A 23,373-nucleotide genomic window follows, 5' to 3' on the forward strand; every position below is an offset into this window, starting at 1 on the left:
GATTAAACAAACTCCATTTAAGTGGATGCTTGAAATGGACAAAGTGTTGGATATATCTAACAGCCTCATGAGAGAATTATTAAGTAGATGGGCAGCCGATAAGGAAGCATTTAGGATTAGAAAAAGTATAGTTCCATTTTCAACTCTTGATGTGTGTTTTGCATTAGGATTGCCGGTTGTGGGGGAAGAGGTGAAAATGGAGAATGATGGGGGAGGTGTTGTGAATACATTGTTTGAAGAAGGGGAGGAAATGAATTTATCAACAATTTTGAAAAAGTTGGAGGATAAAAATTTGAACAAAAATGTTGATGATTTTGTTAGGTTATACATATTGCTAGGGTTATATGTATTTTATGTTCCTAGAACTTCTAGAACATTTACTTCTTTTGCTTTTAAGTGTTTAGACAATTTAGATGCATTACAATTATATAATTGGGGAGGTGCAGTGTATAATGTCTTAGTTACAAGTTTGACGAGGGCATCCCAAGTTTACTACGAAGACAAGAATGTTAGTGAAATATATTTGGCAGGTTGTGTCGCTGTTTTGCAGGTTAGTTAAAATTTCTAAAATTATGTTGTCTTAAATTATTAGTGATTTTGTTTAATTGTTAATTAGTTACGTATTATATTTTTGGAAATAGGTGTGGGCGGTCCACCATGTGGGTGTTGGCGACCGTGCCCAGTGTATTGGTTTTCCACGATTTTTGCATTGGCCGAGTGTTAATAATCGTGGAAGAAGGTTACATAAAGTTTTTTTATTTGCTGAGGTATATCTGCGAATTGTTTAGTTTTTGGTGCATGTTATTGCAGAAAATTTAGATTAACTCAAAAGTAAGTGTTTTTCCAGATTGTATGTGATTGGCCAGTAAGTGCTGAAGAGGAAGGAATCCAAATTTTGAAAGAAGCCTTAGCAGATTCTGATGAGGGTGTTGGGGAAGGTAGTGGTGGTAAAAGTGAGTGGGACGACTTAGTTTACCAGCACAAACTTTGTGAGAAGAAAGTTGCAGATAACGAATTAAAAATTGATCATTTGGATAAGCAAATTAAAGAGGTCCGACAAATGCTTGTTAAAGAAAATGAGTGGTCAGTTGGATTTGTGCGTGGAGCCAACCCAACCTCTCATGGAGCAAGCTGTGCTGGTCCAAGCTCATGCAGTTTGGATATTTCCAAAATTTATAAAACATTTTTTGCATTCAAGTTTGACATGAAACGGTAAGTACATATAATTGTAGGCATTACTTCATTTGTTGTTATTGCTTGATTATTGAGTTGGTGTTAAATGTTGATGTAGTGACATTGTGGATATACAAAACAACATGTTGACGAGGCTGGATTTGCAATCATTAAGGCCGCGATCAAGAGTTGACAATATGGTAAAAATGTACATATTGTAGTAGTTGTTCTATTTACTTGTAATATTTACTTAGTTATGTTGAATGTGTTTGTAGGTTATGCTATTTGTAACCGGCTTCTTAAATATGAATCAAATTGTTCATTTTGGAGTGGTGAATCGCTTTTCATTCAATCCGTTTTTTGCGGTTAGTGTTGATTTAAATTCATTTTGATTTCTTTTAAGTTTTTGTTATTACTAATAATAGAGTTTGTTGTTGCAGACTCGTGTAATTGAGGAGATGATCAACAATGGGGTACAAAATTCATGGTCCAGTTTGGATTACATGTCATTTTATGAGAATGCTTTATTCCCATATCAGGGAATATCTTATTGTGATTATGTAAGTTAATATTATTGATGTTTTCTGTGAAATTTGTTGGTGTTTGTTAGAATGGTGATGTTGAGTGTGACTTTAAACTTTGCAATGTTTTGTAGGTGTTTTTCCCAACCGTGTTCAAGGAACACTGGTGGCTGTACGCACTCAATTGTCGAACCAGGCAATTGCATGTATTGGACTCCATTGGTCATGGAATTCAAGATCGATTCAAGATTGATAAAGCAATGGTAAATACCTGGATGTTGTTGAATACTTATGAATATATTTGGTTTGGATTTCTTTATCATTGTTGTTAAATTGCATGTTGTAGGTTGATCGTCTACAACACCTTTTTGAAATTCTTGACGAATTTTCTGGAAAGAGTGGTCCTCAAATTTCATTGGTAAAAGAAAATGTTCCCTTACAACCGAATAGGTTAGTATTGACAATAATATTCATATTTATTTTGATTTGATATTTTCTCTAATTTGGTTTGGAGTTAATATTTTGAATTCTTCTTTAGGGTTAAATTTATTTTGGTTGTATGCAGTTATGACTGTGGTATTTTAGTTGTGAAATATATGGAGTTGTGGGATGGTTCACAACACTTGGAAGGGAATACCTTTCCCAATTACACCACGGTAAGAGTTATTTTGATTACTTAACACATTTTATTTATAGTTTGGTGATTGGAAACTGATTCCACGATATATTATTTAGAAGGAGCTCCTACGCTTTCGTCAAGAGATGCTAACTTCGTGGGTGCTGCATGAGTCTAAAATTCAACGAAAAGCTGTATTGACAAATTTGGAAGTAGATTGCCCTTGATTTTTATTGGACACTTTCAATTGTAACAAAAAAAGTGTTACTTATTATGAGTTGATGTGAACAATGTAGATACTTTTATTTAATGAATGGAAGCATTCTCAATTTCATTTAAGTTATTTAATTTAAGAATTTTTTTATATCATATTTTGGGCAGAAAGTTGTCACTGGAGCACATGAATGTGAAGGTCTTTGTTAATAAATTAATTGGAACCCTTATAGTGTAAGAGGGACCCTTGTGTTAAAAAGTGGGGACCCAATAATAACTTTGTGCATGGTCATTGTTTTCAAATATTTTTTTCGATTCCTGTAAATAGAAGTGAATGTTGTGTGTAAGTGAGACATAGTTGCAGTGTATGAATGTTAATTGGGTGGGTTTTACCGTGATGTGGTGGTCATTGGAACCCTTGTACTGTAAGTGGGGACCCATGTGTTAATAAGTGGGGACCCATGAATTACTTTCTGTTTGGTCATTGTTTTCAAATATTTTTTTGGATTCCTGTAAATGGAAGTGAATGTTGTGTGTAACTGAGACATAGTTGCAGTGTATGAATGTTAATTGGGTGGGTTTTACCGTGATGTGGTGGTCATTGGAACCCTTGTACTGTAAGTGGGGACCCATGTGTTAATAAGTGGAGACCCATGAATTACTTTCTGCTTGGTCATCGTTTTCAAATATTTTTTTGGATTTCTGTAAATGGAAGTGAATGTTGTGTGTAAGTGAGACATAGTTGCAGTGTATGAATGTTAATTGGGTGGGTTTTACCGTGATGTGGTGGTCATTGGAACCCATGTGTTAATAAGTGGGGACCCATGAATTACTTTCTGCTTGGTCATTCTTTTCAAATATTTTTTTGGATTCCTGTAAATGGAAGTGAATGTTGTGTGTAACTGAGACATAGTTGCAGTGTATGAATGTTAATTGGGTGGGTTTTACCGTGATGTGGTGGTCATTGGAACCCTTGTACTGTAAGTGGGGACCCATGTGTTAATAAGTGGAGACCCATGAATTACTTTCTGCTTGGTCATTGTTTTCAAATTTTTTTTTGGATTCCTGTAAATGGAAGTGAATGTTGTGTGTAACTGAGACATAGTTGCAGTGTATGAATGTTAATTGGGTGGGTTTTACCGTGATGTGGTGGTCATTGGAACCCTTGTACTGTAAGTGGGAACCCATGTGTTAATAAGTGGGGACCCATGAATTACTTTCTTCTTGGTCATTGTTTTCAAATATTTTTTTGGATTCCTGTAAATGGAAGTGAATGTTGTGTGTAAGTGAGACATAGTTGCAGTGTATGAATGTTAATTGGGTGGGTTTTACCGTGATGTGGTGGTCATTGGAACCCTTGTATTGTAAGTGGGGACCCATGTGTTAATAAGTGGGGACCCATGAATTACTTTCTGCTTGGTCATTGTTTTCAAATATATTTTTGGATTCCTGTAAATGGAAGTGAATGTTGTGTGTAAGTGAGACATAGTTGCAGTGTATGAATGTTAATTGGGTGGGTTTTACCATGATGTGGTGGTCATTGGAACCCATGTACTGTAAGTGGGGACCCATGTGTTAATAAGTGGAGACCCATGAATTACTTTCTGCTTGGTCATTGTTTTCAAATATTTTTTTGGATTCCTGTAAATGGAAGTGAATGTTGTGTGTAAGTGAGACATAGTTGCAGTGTATGAATGTTAATTGGGTGGGTTTTACCGTGATGTGGTGGTCATTGGAACCCTTGTACTGTAAGTGGGGACCCATGTGTTAATAAGTGGGGACCCATGAATTACTTTCTGCTTGGTCATTGTTTTCAAATATATTTTTGGATTCCTGTAAATGGAAGTGAATGTTGTGTGTAAGTGAGACATAGTTGCAGTGTATGAATGTTAATTGGGTGGGTTTTACTGTGATGTGGTGGTCATTGGAACCCTTGTACTGTAAGTGGGGACCCATGAATTACTTTCTGCTTGGTCATTGTTTTCAAATATTTTTTTGGATTCCTGTAAATAGAATTGAATGTTGTGTGTAAGTGAGACATACTTGCAGTGTGTGGATGTTAATTGGGTGGGTTTTACCATGATGTGGTGGTCATAGAAACCCTTATACTGTAAGTGGGGACCCATGAATTACTTTCTGCATGGTTATGGTTTTCATGTTGCTTTTTCTCACTGCAACTGCATGCATGCAGGGGAGAGGATTACAATAATTTTATGACTAACCTAATTGTCATTCAATTTAACGAAATTCAATGCAACAAATTTAAAATGATTGTATTTTGAAGACATCATGGTTATCATTTTGTTCAATACCCAAGGTACAACCAAATGGTGCAAGAATGGTTTTTATATAACCATATATTGAAACAAAGAAGACATGAAATTGATTTGTAACTTAACTTTGCAGTACAACAAATATTATCAATACATATAGGAATTTATCCCATGTACGATGTTCAAATAGTGAGGAGTTGTGATGCACCAAAAATGATAAAGGTTCTCTTCTATGTCATATAAAACACTTCCTTGTGTGCAAAAAGTTTTGTGGATCCTTCATTACAACCTGCAACCAAATAATGAATTTAACTTACATGAACAAATTGATATCTATAGAACATTTGTTGGGTTTAAGGTCACAAACCTAAACAACTCTGATGCATTTGATTCTTGAGATATTGGTAAATTAGTTTGGACTGAGTTCAACAATGAAAGAAAGCCAACAGACCCCGTACTTGACACCTACACTTTATTTCGTAGTAATTAAACAAAACAAGAAGTTCCAAACGTGAAAAATAGTGAAGAAGTACAACAACAAATACAATAGACACGTACCCCTGCAATTGCATTAGTCATCCCATTGAATGTATTCATGTTCCCTTCAGTTTGATCAGGCAGATTTGCTTGAACACCTCCCACATAACTTCCTTCCTCAATTCCCTAAGGCATTTAGTTTTGAATTAGATATAATATTTACATTTGACATATCAAAGTAAACAAAATAATGAAAAGGTAATGAAAAGAAATAGTTTTACTAACCGTAGTTGGCTGACTAGGAAGTTGACGTCTAGTACATGTATTTTTTCTTTTCGGAGCCTTTTCACACCTGGATTTTTGTCGTGTTGATCGCGGCCGACCCTTTCTTTTCACAAGTATAGGGCTACGGATATCACCGTTGATGTTGATTGTTGTGGTAGGAGTACTTGGTGTTGGTTGTTCAGGACCTCCACAAATGTTATGCTTTGTCCTATCTTGATCATGTCTTCGTTGACCATATTCCAACACAAATTTGTCAAGTTGTTTATGCAAGATTTCTGTTGTATTAATTTCCCCGCTGGCATGTTCAGCTATGTCATAAAACTTCTTGCACAATCCATCATACCTTTGAACTTGTGGATCCTTGTCTTTTGTGCCAAAGGATGATCTTATGTACGTGTGCTTTCGCCTTAGATTTTTACTCCACCTTTCCAATACATACTTTTTTGGGACTTTTGTCACTTTTTCTTGAGCAAGGACAACAAGGCAGTGTCGACACAAAATTCCCCTAAATTCAAATAACAAGCAAGTGCAACATACATGTAGTTGTTCACGGTAAAAAAGAACTACTACATTGCGGTGTTCAGGTTTACCATTTTGGAAAGACTCCTCTACAACAGTGAAACGACATGCATCACCCTCAATATAGGCATTAGTAACAACACAATTCATTTTTCCTCTAAACTCCCCTTGCACCTCATTCAATTTTGCATGTGTGTATTCCGATTGGAACTGTCTTTCAATGCCTAATTGAGATGTGCAGGGAATTATGGTGTTAAGAGAAGCAAAATCCGCTTCACACTCTAATTCGGCCTTATGTTGCAGAGCGTTCTCATACTGTTGCACAAATTGTTGGAGACTTGTGCTTGAATTAATGTACCCGTCAAAAAAAGCATTCATGCTTTCACTCCTTTGCGTTGTTGACATTCCGGCCCAAAAAAATGATTTTAGATAACAAGGAACCCAACGATGTCGTTCTTCAAATAATGTACTAAGTCAATCGTTTGTACTTAAGTTAAACGTACTTATCAAATTTGCCCACGAAGACAAGAAATCATCAACACTTGTGGACTTATAGACTACTGTCTTCATTCCACGTTTCATTTCCTTGTACTGACTATATCCTTGAAGTTTTTCTGGTATTTTTTTCATAATGTGCCAAAGACACCACCTATGACGTGCATTTGGGAACACAACTTCAACTGCAATTTTCATTGCCCTACATTGATCGGTCACAATGCCTACAGGGGGTCTGTTTGACATGCAACGCAACCAACTTTGAAAAAGCCACACAAAAGCATCAGTGTCCTCAGAAGATAGGAGTCCACATCCCAACAATATTGATTGACCGTGATGATTTACACCAACAAAAGGTGCAAACGGCATATCATACTTATTTGTTAGGTATGTGGTATCGAAACATAAAATGTCTCCAAAACTATCCCATGCTGCTCTGCTTCTAGCATCAGCCCAAAATACATGTCGTATGCGGTTATCATCGCCCAAATGAATGTCAAAATAAAATTATGGATTCAATTCCCTCATGCGACAGAAATGATTTAAGAGAGCTTTTCCATCACCTTCCTTCCCCAATGCTCTCCTACTTTGGGCAACATAATTACGCACATCTCGTTCAACAAAGTCGAGATTCTCGTAACCACCAGCAGCAGACACAAAAGACCTAAAAGTCTTATTTATACGAACCCCAGCATCGTCATTAATATCCAACACTCTTTTTGTCTGCAAAGATATTTTCCTATTACCGTGAAACAATCTAGAATTCGTCGGGCTCAATTGATGTGAGTGTTCCTCGTGTACCGACATAATATACCACTTGCCTTATTTTATTCCAACAGTTATACGAGCCGGACATTCAACCGTCTGAGTAGGGTGAGTGCTTAATTCTGGTGGAATCGCAGACATGTAATTTCCCGCCCTAGCACATACCAAGATGAAGTACCTTAATTCCTTGTCAGGTCCTTTTTTCGAACTTCGAGTTCTAATTGCAAAACCCTTTTTAATGCCATATTGTCGGTAATAACTTTTCACGGCATCTGCAGTGTCAAAACACATTCCAACTGTAGGAGCTGATTCATCAACTACATTTGGAACGGACTCATCAATATTGATCTGGGAATCTGTATCAGGAAGTATATTTGCCACATAATCATTTCCAGCTAAATGATTCGAATGCTGAGATTCTTCAAAGAACAGAATGTCATCAAGTGACAAATCTGCCATTACCTTAAACCTGTTGTGTGTACAATGCTTAGCTTAACTGACATTGAAAAAAAACATGAATGCATATGTATACAATTTTCTTTATATAACTTAACTTAAAAATTTCAAACAATGAACAAAATAAATCTACTACATTATTAAAGAACTATGACTACTTTTATGCATTATTTAACAATTTGCACAAAGTTACAAATAAGCTATGTATTGAATGCAAGAGTACCTTCACCAACAGAACCTTCAATGGATGCTGACAGTGTTGGACGTTATCTGCTCTTGAATTTGTAGTTAATGAAATGAAGAAGAACTGTTGTTATCAATTGTACCGTCCCGTATTAGGGCGTTGACTAAGTCAAAGTCAACGACTGGAAAGTCAAAGTCAACTCAAGGTGTCGCCCAGGTGTAGAGACGCCAAGAGGAAGCGTCGCCAAGATAGGACAAGGCGTCGCCTGGGTGGAGGCGTCGCCCAACCAGGGCGTAGCCAGATCAAACAGTGTAAAAGTAAGGCAATCACAGTATGGTTCCCCGATACCCATGGGTAGGAAAGACCATGGAGGGAGCGACGCCGTGGGAAAGCCTCAGGACCCGATATCTCGGGAAAGTGATAAAGAGAAGGAAAAAGGTGGCTTCAAGGCCATAGTGATAGTACCAGTGAAGGGCAGCCTGACTCGTGAAGTACCCCTGCCGCCCCAGAGACGCCTTCGGGACAGATACGACCCAAGAGGAAGGTCACGCCCAGGATAACCGGGTGCAGGGTGCGAGAGGAAGGCAGATACGCTCTCAGAGTAAGTGGCTAGATACTTGGGGGCATGAGTTGGCACCCAAAAAGCCACCCCTAGCGCAGTAGCACTCCTAAGCAGGAGGGCTCACACGTAGAGACGTCCCCAGGTGGGCAGAAACGCCCCCAGATGGGGTCATGGCGTCGTGAGGCCCTCCACGTGTACGACAGCCATGACAGAATAGAAACACCCTCTAGTCAGGTGCCAGGTAATTAAAGATATTCAATACAGTTTCCCTTTCGAGCATTCAGGTACTATTAGGGCTCCCGAGCGTTTCAACGTCTTAAATGCGCTACGTTTCGTAATTAAGCGCTTTAATGAGTGCGTTACGTTTGAGATTAAAAGCGCTTTAAGGCGCTTTAAATGCTGGGGCAGTTTAAATAGCGCTGGGAATGTCGGAAAAAGGGTTGGAACCTTTGGCAAATTTACGAGAAACTCTCTGGTTGCTTGCCCGTGCTTTAAGATTACGTACAGGTGACTGGAGAATTTTTTTGCCTGAAGGAGACAACACACACACATATACACAGTTCTTTTACCACCTTCAGAGTGCCACACGCGGTGCTCAGATACGTGGGTGGACAGTTTTTTGGTGTTTCTTGCTGGCTGACTTGAGCGTCGGAGTGCACACGGCCGCTAGGACGCCTCTTTGTCCCCTTTTTTGCAGGAATCCACGGGCAACCAGCGGGAAGGAGACCCCAGCTGACGGTTGAGGTCGTGCACGAAGACGTCCCGGTCAACCGGACGGAACATCAATGAATGCTGACAGTGCTGGACGTTATCTGCTCTTGAATTTGTAGTTAATACAGTGAAGAACAATGAAGAAGAACTGTTGCTATCAATGAATGCTGACAGTGCTGGACGTTATCTGCTCTTGAATTTGTAGTTAATGCAATGAAGAACAATGAAGAAGAACTGTTGCTATCAATGAATGCTGATAGTGTTGGACGGGATGCTGGACGTGGTGCTGGACGGGGTGTTGGACTTTGAGGAAGGGCACACACTTTCTCTTTAATGTGTGAATGGAAAAATCAGCATTTGTGGCATTGAGGAATGAACCCCACCTGCAAAAAAGTAAAGTTAAAGTTGGAGCAAAACTATCCTTGCACGTAACATTCATGGCAAATTCAGCATTTATTGCCATTTTAAGAAGAGTACCGTACTGCACCTCACCTTAAAAGATATTTTAAATAAAATTATTGTTGCATTTATGCTATGTTATTAATTAGACAAGACATTTGCTTTTTCCTTGCTTGAAACGTGAACATGTGCCCAACGTTCATCTTTATATGACACTCACCTAAACTGCACCACACCTAAACTGCACCTCACCTTAAAAAATATTTAAAAAAAACAAATTATTGTTGCATTTATGATATGTTATTAATTAGACAATACATTTGTTTTTTCACAGAAATCCCTTTTCCTTGCTTGAAACGTGAACATGTGCCAAACGTTCATCTTTATATGGCACCTCACCTAAACCGCACCACACCTAAACTGCACCTCACCTTAAAAAATATTTAAAAAAAACAAATTCTTCCATTTTCGTCCATTTTCCTTCCTTCAATAACATGTGCCCAACGTTCATCTATATATGGCATGCGATAGGATGAATTTGTTGAACTATACATCCATTCCAAATGGAGTCATGGGAAGGGCTTGATATCGACGACAATGACATTGGTAGTTATGTACGACGTTGCAACTCTACTACCAATGTCATTCCGGGACCAGCTGGTAATGTGCAAGCCATGATTCTTAATCGGAACTCTGAGCAGCCAGTAAACACTCAAGAATTTATAAACCGTATAGGTCAACAAACTTATGACCGTGATTTTACATCCAACCAATGGAAATGGGCAGAAAAATTCCTTCAATTCCAAGGTAATACTCAATCACGTTTTTTAGAATGGAACAACAAAAGTTTATATCTAATGATGTTTTCATTTTATTGCGAAGGAGAAATTGAAGGACGTGGTTCTGAACAGAGATCATTCCTGGGAAGTTTGAAAGAATTAGATGTTTTCCCACTCTTAAGTTGCCTAATCAAATCATGCAAGCACAATGGTCTAGGAGACATGTTAATAACAATTAAGGTAATATACCTATTATGTAATCTTTCTTACATTTTGCAGAAGAAGTTGTATATTAAATTTCTTGCTTTACAGGATCCGACGGGGACTGCAAGTGCAAGTGTTCATGGGAAGGTTTTAAAGAATGAAGAATTTGGTTCTCTAATTGAAGTTGGCTCTGTCTTAGTCTTAAAGAATGTATTAACGCACGAAAAACAAACTTTTCTTTTACAATTCCATATGTTATGTCATTCATACAAGTATTTTTGTGTGTTTTTTAGGTGGGCATTTTCACTCCAAATCGAAGGAACTTCTACCTTAATATCACTCTTAACAACATTGTCAAGGTATGTAGTCAAACAACATAAATGTAATACAACTGTGCAGGTTAAAATAATAATCGTCTTCTTTACATTACATTACATGCTTGAAATTAAATTGTCATTCATGTAGGTTTTCAATTTTGACATATGTCCACCCACTGACGACTTAGTTCGTGCTTGTCATCCAGTAGTAAGACTTCCACCCACGACTCTAGGTACAATACAAGAAATGAACAACACTTTAAAAACTATAATGAAAGTTGCCCATGTATATTGTCTAACATTTGACTTCCTCATCAATTTTCAGATGCAGAAAAGATGGAGTTATCATTCAAGGCCATCAAAAAATAAGGAATTAGACAATCTTGAATATTATGTAGCTCGAACATGTATGTGACGTCAAATAATGTTAAATGACGATTATTAACATCTCAGTTTTTTTGCTGTTTTTATGTAAATGGGGACCCCTTTCATTTTAACTGGGGACCTATGTTGTACTTTTTGCACAGTAATTTAATCCTGCAACTGGGTGATTAGTTTTGGATTTTTTGTCTGCAAAGAGGGTTGAGATGGGAGTCCAGGGACCTCATTGGAGGTTCAGGCCATTCATTGGTGAAAGGCTACCTCAAATTCTGGTGTTTTGATGTAAGTGGGGACCCCTTTTATTTTAACTGGGGACCTATGTTGTACTTTTTGCAAAGTCACTTAATCCTGCAACTGAGTGATTAGTTTTGGATTTTTTGTCTGCAAAGAGGGTTGAGATGGGAGTCCAGGGACCTCATTGGAGGTTCAGGCCATTCATTGGTAAAAGACTACCTCAAATTCTTGTGTTTTGATGTAAGTGGGGACCCCTTTTATTTTAACTGGGGACCTATGTTGTACTTTTTGCACAGTCACTTAATCCTGCAACTGAGTGATTAGTTTTGGATTTTTTGGCTGGAAAGAGGGTTGAGATGGGAGTCCAGGGACCTCATTGGAGGTTTAGGCCATTCATTGGTGAAAGGCTACCTCAAATTCTTGTGTTTTGATGTAAGTAGGGACCCCTTTCATTTTAACTGGGGACCTATGTTGTACTTTTTGCACAGTCACTTAATCCTGCAATTGAGTGATTAGTTTTGGATTTTTTGGCTGCAAAGAGGGTTGGGATGGGAGTCCAGGGACCTCATTGGAGGTTAAGGCCATTCATTGGTGAAAGACTACCTCAAATTCTTGTGTTTTGATGTAAGTGGGGACCCCTTTTATTTTAACTGGGGACCTATGTTGTACTTTTTGCACAGTCACTTAATCCTGCAACTAAGTGATTAGTTTTGGATTTTTTGGCTGGAAAGAGGGTTGAGATGGGAGTCCAGGGACCTCTTTGGAGGTTCAGGCCATTCATTGGTGAAAGACTACCTCAAATTCTTGTGTTTTGATGTAAGTAGGGACCCCTTTCATTTTAACTGGGGACCTATGTTGTACTTTTTGCACAGTCACTTAATCCTGCAACTGAGTGATTAGTTTTGGATTTTTTGTCTGCAAAGAGGGTTGAGATGGGAGTCCAGAGACCTCATTGGAGGTTCAGGCCATTCATTGGTGAAAGACTACCTCAAATTCTGGTGTTTTGATGTAAGTGGGGACCCCTTTTATTTTAACTGGGGACCTATGTTGTACTTTTTGCACAGTAATTTAATCCTGCAACTGGGTGATTAGTTTTGGATTTTTTGTCTGCAAAGAGGGTTGAGATGGGAGTCCAGGGACCTCATTGGAGGTTCAGGCCATTCATTGGTGAAAGACTACCTCAAATTCTTGTGTTTTGATGTAAGTGGGGACCCCTTTTATTTTAACTGGGGACCTATGTTGTACTTTTTGCACAGTCACTTAATCCTGCAACTGAGTGATTAGTTTTGGATTTTTTGTCTGCAAAGAGGGTTGAGATGGGAGTCCAGGGACCTCATTGGAGGTTCAGGCCATTCATTGGTGAAAGACTACCTCAAATTCTGGTGTTTTTATGTAAGTGGGGACCCCTTTCATTTTAACTGGGGACCTATGTTGTACTTTTTGCACAGTAATTTAATCCTGCAACTGGGTGATTAGTTTTGGATTTTTTTTCTGCAAAGAGGGTTTAGATGGGAGTCCAGGGACCTCATTGGAGGTTCAGGCCATTCATTGGTGAAAGACTACCTCAAATTCTGGGGTTTTGATGTAAGTGGGGATGCATTTTAGACTTAGCTTTGCGGCAATCTATGCATTTATCACACAAACTATGAACATGTTTATGCATATGTGGCCAAAAGAAATGTTCATGCAACACATCCAAAGTTTTAGCAACCCCAAAATGTCCCATTAAACCCCTCTCATGAGCTTCTCTAACAAGAGATAATCTAATAGAGCTTTGGGGAACACAAAGACGTTTTCCTTTAAAAAGAAAGTCATCTTGAATAAAAAAGTCTTTGTGTCCTCCTTTAAGACACTCTTGATAGATGGGAGAAAAATCAAGGTCATCATGATAAAGTTCCTTAATGTGATCAAAACCAAGATATTGAGAGGTTAAAAGATTTAGCAAGGTGTATCTTCTAGAAAGAGCATCCGCCACAATATTTATTTTGCCTTGCTTGTGTTTGATCACATAAGGAAATTGCTCAATGAATTCCACCCACTTAGCATGCCTCTTGTTAAGTTTGTTTTGGCTTTTCAAATATTTAAGAGATTCATGATCACTATGTATCACAAACTCTTTGGGAAAAAGATAGTGTTGCCAAGTAAACAAAGCCCTAACAAGTGCATATAATTCCTTATCATAGGTGGAATAGTTGAGATGACTTCCCTTCAATTTCTCACTAAAATAGGCTATGGGGTGGCCCTCTTGAAGGAGAACAGCCCCAATACCTATGCTTGAAGCATCACACTCAATCTCAAATGTCTTAGTGAAATTAGGAAGGGCCAAGATGGGAGCATTAGTCAATTTTTCTTTCAAAGTATCAAAAGCATTTTGTTGTGCTTCTCCCCAATGAAAGACCACATCCTTTTTCACTATGTCATTGAGTGGTGCGGCAATGGTACCAAAGTTTGGGACAAATCTTCTATAGAAAGAAGCAAGCCCATGAAAACTTCAGACCTCATTCAAAGATTTCGGTGTAGGCCAATTTTGAATGGCCACCACCTTTGTTTTGTCCACATGGACCCCTTTACAACTCACAACAAACCCTAGGAATTCTATATGATCAAGAGCAAACATACATTTAGCAAGGTTAGCATACAAATGTTCCTTCCTAAGGGTTTCCAAAACTTGCCTAACATGCAACCTATGGTCATTCAAAGATAAGCTATAAATGAGAATGTCATCAAAGTAAACCACAACAAACTTACCAATGAAAGGTCTAAGAACATGATGCATGAGGCGCATGAAGGTACTTGGTGCATTAGTTAAACCAAAAGGCATAACTAACCACTCATATAAACCAAAGTTGGTCTTAAAAGCCGTCTTCCATTCATCACCCGGTTTGATACGGATTTGATTGTAGCCGCTTTTAAGATCAATCTTTGAAAAGATTTTAGAACCATGTAATTCATCCAACAAATCATCTAGTCTAGGTATGGGATGCCTATACTTAATGGTTATGTTATTTATGGCCCTACAATCCGAACACATTCGCCATGTGCCATCCTTTTTTGGCACTAAGATGATAGGCATAGCACAAGGACTCATGCTATCTTGCACCCACCCTTTCTCAATCAAAGCCTCAACTTGTTGGCGAATTTCCTTGGTTTCACTTGGATTGGTCCTATATGCTGGACGATTTGGTAAAGAAGAGCCCGGTATCAAATCAATTTGGTGCTCAATCCCTCTCAAAGGTGGAAGTCCATTTGGAGGATCTTGAAACACATCTTGGAACTCTTCTACCAAATTTTCCAAGCAATGAGAACTATCAACAAGTGATTCTACTCTAAGAGTTCTAGGGATGGCTAAGAAAAGAGGATGATGAGCCACTATTTCCCTTTCAATGTCACGCCTAGACACAAGGAGTGTAGGCTTAGAACTCTTATCTTTTTTATCTTTTTTATCTTTTTCACTCTCCCTCTTTTTCTTCATAATAACTTGGTCCTCATGAACTTCTCTTGGAGAGAGAGATTTTAAAGTAACCTTGTGACCATGGAATTCAAAAGATAGTTTGTTGGTAAAGCCATCATGTAAAACTTTTCTATCAAATTGCCAAGGCCTTCCCAAAAGAACATGAGTGGCTTCCATGGGCACAACATCACATAATACCTCATCTTTGTATTTTCCAATGGAGAAATGGATGAGGACTTGTTTATTAACAATTATTTCTCCTACTTCACTAAGCCATTGTAATTTGTAGGGCTTTGTATGAGAGATAGTAGGCAATCCAAGCTTATCTACTACTCTTGTACTAGCCACATTTGCACAACTACCCCCATCCACTATCAAGGAACAAATGTTGTTTTGAATAAGACATCTTGTATGGAAAATATTTTCCCTTTGACTTTCATCAAAAGGTTGTGAAACTTGTCCAAGAAGTCTTCTCACTACTAACAAGTCCCCTTCAAGTGGACATTCGCTCTCTTCCTCACTAGATGCATGAGAATGCAATGAATGCTTAGGAGAATCCGAATCATGCTCACTAACTACAATGCCCTCATGCATGTACATACTTCGTTTGGAAGGACAATTTGCAGCAATATGACCATAACCCATACATTTAAAGCATTTAGTATTAGATGTTCTAGTGGGAGACTTAGGTCTAGAAGTTGATGGCTTAGATTCCTTGGGTTTGAAAGAAGAATCTTTGGAAGGATGCTTAGAAAAAGAAGTTTTGTTTCTCCAAGACTTGGAGTAGTATCCATCATTGGAAGCATTTTTAAAAGAGTTTTTCTTTGCAAGTTGGGCTTCCACCTTCATTGCAAGATGAACTAAAGAGCCCAATGATGAATACTCTTGTAACTCAACAATGTCTTGAATATCCTTCCTAAGACCACTCACAAACCTAGCAACCATGGCTTCTTCACTTTCTTCTAATTCAATTTTAAGCACAAGCGTCTCAAGCTCCTTATAATATTCATCCACATTTAGCGTGCCTTGTTGAAACCGTTGGAGTCTCAACATGAGGTCTTTCCTAAAATGTGGGGGCACAAACCTAGCGCGCATGTGATCCTTTAAAGAGTTCCAAGAGTCCACGGGAGGACCCTTGTGATAGATAATGTCCTTTACAATTTCATGCCACCATTTCATGGCATAATCACTAAACTCTAGGGTGGCTAGCTTGAGCTTATGCTCATCTTGGATCTCATGGATCTCAAAAATTTGTTCACACTTAACCTCCCAATCTAAATATACATTTGGATCACTAGAACCATTAAAACAAGGTAACTTGACCGAAGAAAGCTTGGACTTTGCATCATGATAGAAGCCATTGCCGTAGTGAATTCTTTCCCCTTGGTGATGATGTCTTTGTCCATGGACTTGGGGTGGAGGTCTCCTTCTCCTATGCTCATCTTCACGGCCAACATCATTTGAAGAAGCTCTTGAAGATGGTCTATGAGAATGATTTCCATCATGGATAGAAGGAGATGGTCTAGCTTGTTGGACCTCCATCTTTTGCATTTTCTCCTCCAACTGTCTAATTGTTCTTTGAGCTTCATGTAATTCACCAAGAATTGAAGCTTTGGAAGGAGAATTCTGCTTGTAGGATGCATCACTTGAAAATCCAGCCATTTGTAATTAAAAACAGCAAACACACAAAACAGCAAACAAGTTAAAAAATTAGCAAAAACAGTGAGCTTTGCAATTGAAACTGCCGAAGTGAAATGAGGTAGAAAAAGAGGTCACTCTCAAAGAAATAATGTTCTTGCACCAATCTGATCTTGAGGCCTTGGAATCCTCAAATGAAAGATGTCAAAGCAAGCACACCAATCTCAAAAGCAACCACCACAAAACCAATGAAACAATAAAGACAAACAAGAAAAAGTATAAGCAAAGAAAGGTAATTGCAAAAGGAAAACTATATGTGAGAACAACTCAAAGAGTAAGAATGAAAGACAATCAAGAAAATAAAGAACTCAATGAGAAAAGTAGGCACACAAAAGAATACTTAAGGAAAAGCACTAGAGTAGATGAAGAAAACAAAAACTTAGCTACTGGAAATTTTTTTTAATGCAAACTGTGCTTGATTTTCACTGATTTAACTGGAATGATGTAGAGCGAACTGGATTATGAAATTTAAACCATAGAAACTTCAAGATGTTAACTCAATAATGGCACTGGAACGAAGTAAAAACAGTAAGCCAATTGAGAGAAATAAATTTTTAAAAATCGCTGCCAGATTACCGTATTCTTTTCGGCAGAATTGTACACTTTTTTTATTTTATTTATCATTTTTTGTGTAATTTGAATTTTTGAATGATTCTTTTTCCTATTCTTTTCTAACACTTTGAATATCACAAATCCAGAATTTCAGAATTTTCCAGTGAGTAAATCAATTGCAATAAGGAAAAACAGTAAGCACTTTTTTCAGAAACAGAGGAATCCTAATAGGAATAAAAAAACAGGATGATGAACTAGCAAAGACATAATAGAAAATGATGTATTGGAACTTGTATAGGTCTAGAATACAAGTATGAACTCAATTCTAAAAAGAAAATGCACAAAGGATCAATATCAATTCAGAAAATTATATGACACCAAAGCAAGAAACAATCAAAGCAATAAAAGTACTACTAGAAGTAATGACAATTATGGAATAACATGACTAAGACAAAACTTGATATGATTACAAAATTAAAAGACACAACACAAATTTTAACAACAAGTGAAAGGAAGCTTAAGGTAAACTCTAGGAAGGATAATGCCATTCCAAAAGAGCAACCATACTCATAAGAAGAATGAGTGCCATAAACCTTTTCACAAACACTTGGTATAAAAGAAAAAAAAAAACAACAAGAAAACTCAATTAATTCCTAAAACAGAAACTTAAATTGCAAGAAAATTAAAGAGCTCTTGAAAATAAAGTGCACACAACTCAACAATTAAACAAGAAGAACCTAAGACTCATGATACCACATGATGTGATTCCACTAGCTTAGAAGAGAAAGGTTCTTGACCTTCTTAGGAATCACCTTGAGTTGGACATTATAGAGGCACTTTTCTTAGAGTTGGATCATTGTTCTAAGACAAGAACTCACCAAAAACTAGTACCAAATCCCAAACTCATTTGGATGAACCAATTTTAGTCAAATTGAACCGAACAAAAGAGTAAGAAAAGCAAAGGAACAAGATGAATGGACTGAAATATAAAACTGCCGAACCAAAACTCATAAAAAAACAGCAAGAACACCAAACTAAAACTCAAGAACACAAGCTAACAAAAACAATAGAAAGAGAAGAAAGGAAGGAGAAGAGAGTGCTCATGAAGATGGAAGAATGTTGGATGATCTCGCCACTAGAAGTGTGGAATGCTCCTAGATGAGAGTGATGCCGCCACTTGAGGACTCCAATGATCCATCAAGATAAGACTAGAGAAGAAGGCTCAAAGCTCTCCAAAGTTCACTCAAAATTTGAGTAGAGTTTTCTTAGATTAATTCCAATCTGAATTTTACAAAAGAAGCACCTCTATTTATAGCCTAAGGTGCTGAAAAAATAGGTGGGAAATTTCAAATAAACTCATTTGAAATTCCCACCAAAAACAAGTCACATGGGAGGTGTGACCTTTTTCTACTATGACACCTCCCAAAAACTACACCTACACCTATCTACTAATACACCCCCCTCCTAAAGCTCCTAACTAAAGCCTAAAAGATGCTAAAACAAAAGAGGTTTCTAATGTTTCCCTCTAAGCACCTTCAACTAAAGAAATTACAAAAAGAGAAAATAAATGTCCTCTAGCTCCCAAAGCTTTGAACAAGCTTCTTGTAATCCTTTGAGGTGGACTTTGACCTCCATGGGCGTCCTCCATTTGTGCCTCCACCTCTTCTTGATCTTGTTGATTGGCCTTCATGTCCTCTTGAGCTTGATCTCCATCACCTTTTATTTTAATTGGGGACCTATGTTGTACTTTTTTCACAATCACTTAATTCTGCAACTGAGTGATTAGTTTTGGATTTTTTGGATGCGAACAGGGTTCACAATATAATTCACCATTCAGTACAAAGTTCATTAATAAAAACAATACTACAAAATTAATCAATAACAATACTGTTAATGAATAACAAAATTAATCCACTTACACATTTAGAGTTTCCACAATAATTACTCCTGAACAAAATTATTGGTGCAATACTACAAATTACAATGGTTTCAACAATGTCAGCAAAGCATACATCCACTAACTTAAAAACAAAAAGCACCTAAAAACATATCCATTAATGAAGCATCATTTTTTGGGGTTTTTTGGCTTCCTCCTTGAATATGTGGTCCAAGGTGTTTTCAAAACAACACTCTTGAAACGTTTCCTCGGTTCACCGTTCATTTTAGGAAACATGTTGACTTCTTCATTTGGTTGGACTTCATCTACATGTAATTGTTTATCTTCATGTACATCTTCATGACTGTTGAATTCTTCATTTGGTTCTACTTCATCTACATCTTCATGACTGCTTTCTGCCTTTTTCAAGTATGTGCAATCCATTGCAAGAGGTTCAACTTCAACTACTTCTGACTGAGTATCACGACGAAGACAATTTCTCCTTGCAATTAACTCAACTATGTCATTAACCTCTTTCTCCATACTTGTGATTAATAATTCCTGCTCCTCAGATTTCCGCATCAGTTGAAGAACTTTCACCCTCATTGCACGGACTTCATCCTTTGTTGGTTTCTTCTTCGTAATTCGACACCCAATTTGGTCAAAAGCTTCTTTAACAAATTTACTGCAAAGTTCTTCATTGGAAGCACATAACTCAACAACAACCTGTTTGTTGACATATATAATTCCAAAAATAATTATCTACATTCAAAACAACATTAAGGTAATACAAATTACAAAAAAAAAACATACCTTATTCTTACGCAGACCACGTTCAAGTTCATGGTCACCAACTCTAACATTCATCCAATGCATGATACGGGGATATTTATTCCCACTAGTAGGTACTTGACGCTTATAAGAGAACAAATGTTCCATCGCCCATATCTGAACAATGAATACAAAAAAAGCATTTATTAAAAGGTCAACACAGATGCACAATTATTACAAACATTTACCATAACAAAAATGTTTCATTTTACCTGCAAGAGGTAAACGCAACCATCCACATGGATATACGACATATTTCCCCACGTAATCCATTTTGAAGCTGAACACAAACTATCAACCAAAATCTCATACACTAAACCCCCCCAATTATACATATCAAGTTTGTCTAAATCATCAACAAGGTTAAACAACCCATCATGAACTAAACCCAATCTAGTAGGGAGAATAAACTCCAACAAACCTAACAAGACATACAACTTACAAAAGTCCTCTGAGGAAATATCATTCCCAAGTTTCAAAATAACAGAATATATCATTTCCACAGTTACATGACCTTCTTCAAAAAAACTCCTTATGTGAGATATAATACTACTTTTCCTTAAATCAATTTTTCTACCACCTACTCTAAGACCTACACCTAAACACACATCTACCAAACTAAACGACACAAATTGATACTGAATTGAAAAACTTTGCTTCCTCTCCACCCAAGAACTACATAACTTACTTAAAAGTCCACGGCTCAATTTGATGTCCTCACGAACAAACAAAAGCCATCCAAATGGGGTGGACTCTATAATACTCTTTTGTTGCAAAGTTATAACCATGTTCACAACAGCCAAACGCTTTGACCTGCAATTATGCCTAAACACCTGTATATCAAAATCAAATACAAATACACTATAATAATTAAAATTAAAGATAAATAAATGTAATTGTCATGTCTACTTAAAAACAAAAAACATCATTTCAAAGAAACCTTAGCTTGACCCTCAGGATGACGATCAATCGTAAGAACCTCCTCATCTAAACATCCGCTAATTGACATTATATCCTCAAACAATTTTGTGAATGTTTCCTATTGAGAACGAAACCAACATACACTCTTATAACATCAGTATGCTTATGCTTCAATAATAGAACATTCAGTTAATTTAGAGCAACATGAATTGTTGTGCAGTTCTACTAATACCTCAATTCTTAAATATATGTGCAGTTCTATTAATAAATAAGTTTTTTATTCTACATGCAGATTTGGGTCTATGCAAACAGTTTTGAATATTTTTTGGTGGCAGTGGTGGTCCTTCAAAGAAAGGCCCATGAGGATTGGGCAGTGAAGCATAATTACAGTGTCTAATAATACAAGGCTTTTGAAATCATAGGGATTAAACTGCTCAACCTAAATAATCTCAAGGACTACCAACAGCTTACTCGTACTTATTTCAGTTGTGGTCTTATACTATATTTTTATCTTGCTGGGTAAATATGACGCTGTTCATATTCTCTCACTTTTGATATTTTTTTCAATAATGTAAAATAGACACAGTTGAAGTCACAGTGTTAAAAAAATTAAAAACAATAATATAAAGCTATATATATATATATATATATGATACCCCAAACCTATTTAATCTTCGTTGATTTAAAATTAACAAAAAATAATTTGTGTGAATGTTTCCTGTTCAGAACCAAACCAACATACACTTCTAATAAAGTTTTCTCCATACAAAGGGGAATCATATCTCTATTTGAATCTCACTAGTAAGAAATTATTTGAAAAAGATTGTCTGGAGGACATTACAGAATGCAAGTAATCAATTTTAAATATTGGAAGAAGAGTTAAGGATCAGAATTACTATAAACTACAATTTAATTCCAAGCAATTACTAAGCAGTATGATCACAAAAGTGGCATCAATTGGCACTTCTCTTCAGCTCATCAAATAGGGCAACATACACTTACAAATGGGAGCAATCAGATTTTCATTTAACCAAGCCTTTTCCATCACCACCTGGCGGCACATCATTAGCAACTACAAAGGGATTTAGAGAGAACATAAAACAATATTGTCCCACAATTTCATCAATAACTAACATAAAAGAATATTGCCCTATAGTTGTTTGTTACATTAGTGTCTCACACACCCATCCATTGCAAATTTAGGAACCAAATAGCAATTTCAACATAGTTGCAAATTTTAAAACTAAATAACTATTTCAACACATTTACAATTTAAGAACCAAAGAACAGAATAATTTAAAACTAATTTAGAAAGGTACATGGTGGAATCTTCACTCTAACAGGAAGGCTTGTAACATCAATGACGTAAGGCTTTTCAAGACACCAATAAATAAATTGGGGCAACAAAGGTTTAATGATATTTTCAAAAAAATTTCACAACGAATGTAGAATGCAAATGAGTCAAATGTAGACCAAATTTACTCAGCTAACTAAACTCCTAAGAAATTAGATGAAAATAAAATAACATTTTAACCAAAATTGATTCTACTAACCCCTTCTTCATCTTTGGTCGGATCCAATATAATACAATAACTATATGTTACAGAACGACATATTGGCACCAAACAGACAAGGATGACAATTAATTACTATTAATAGAATTAAAATGTATAAATAAACCAAGAGACAAACTAACTAGTGTACATTACCAGGAACATGCTTTGACGAATTCCAGTCTCTATAGGTGCATCACATGCTGCATAAACTGTACATGGAAGAAGCTATATGTTAAGTTAAGAAAAAGAAGCAAAAATACAGAAGCATATATTTTAAATATTAAGTTAGGATAGGATTACGTTTTAGAAGCAAGCCTGGTTAGCCAACAAGAACTCATTGGCTTGAGATGCAGCTGCAGCTTCAGACACCAACGCCTTTATGACCAAAGTCTTAACCTCCCGGTGTTTGTAAGGAAAACCCTCTCTCGCATACGAGTTAACCAACACTGCTGTTCCCTCCTTCACCAATTGCTAGGAAACCCTAAAAAGTCAAATCCAAACCAATACAAAGGTCATTCAACATATAGAAAATCAAAACACCAATAAACCCTAGTGTCCAACACTCCAAAACCCCAACATCCAACAAATAAACGAAATCGAAAAACGCTAAGTCCTAAAAAATCAAAACGAAACCAATGAAAACTTGACGAAAAATTATATGAAAATAGATGCCAAATCAAAGAGCTCACCGGAATCAGAATCGCACACGTTACCAGAATCGGAATCGCAATTTCAAAAATATCCAAACAACAACGAAATCCAATGTAATGCGGTACCGATATTGCACTACAAATCGTGCTGATCGTAGACTTCACCGGAATCGGAATGAGAATCGCTACCACTCCAAATCGCACTGAGAAAATGGAGTTGATTTTGCCTTTCTAAAACCTAATCTTTTACTACAGAACCCTAAATTTAAAAATT

The 23,373-nt window shown here is 37.0% G+C and overlaps 1 pseudogene; it reads right to left on the reverse strand.

Annotated features, from left to right (window-relative positions):
* Nucleotides 1-5,078: 5,078 nt before the first annotated feature.
* Nucleotides 5,079-7,796, reverse strand: LOC137836756 (protein FAR1-RELATED SEQUENCE 6-like; annotated as a pseudogene).
* Nucleotides 7,797-23,373: the final 15,577 nt, after the last annotated feature.

Source organism: Phaseolus vulgaris, chromosome 4, assembly GCF_051622355.1.
Source record: "Phaseolus vulgaris cultivar YP4 chromosome 4, ASM5162235v1, whole genome shotgun sequence".
Lineage (NCBI taxonomy): Eukaryota > Viridiplantae > Streptophyta > Magnoliopsida > Fabales > Fabaceae > Phaseolus > Phaseolus vulgaris.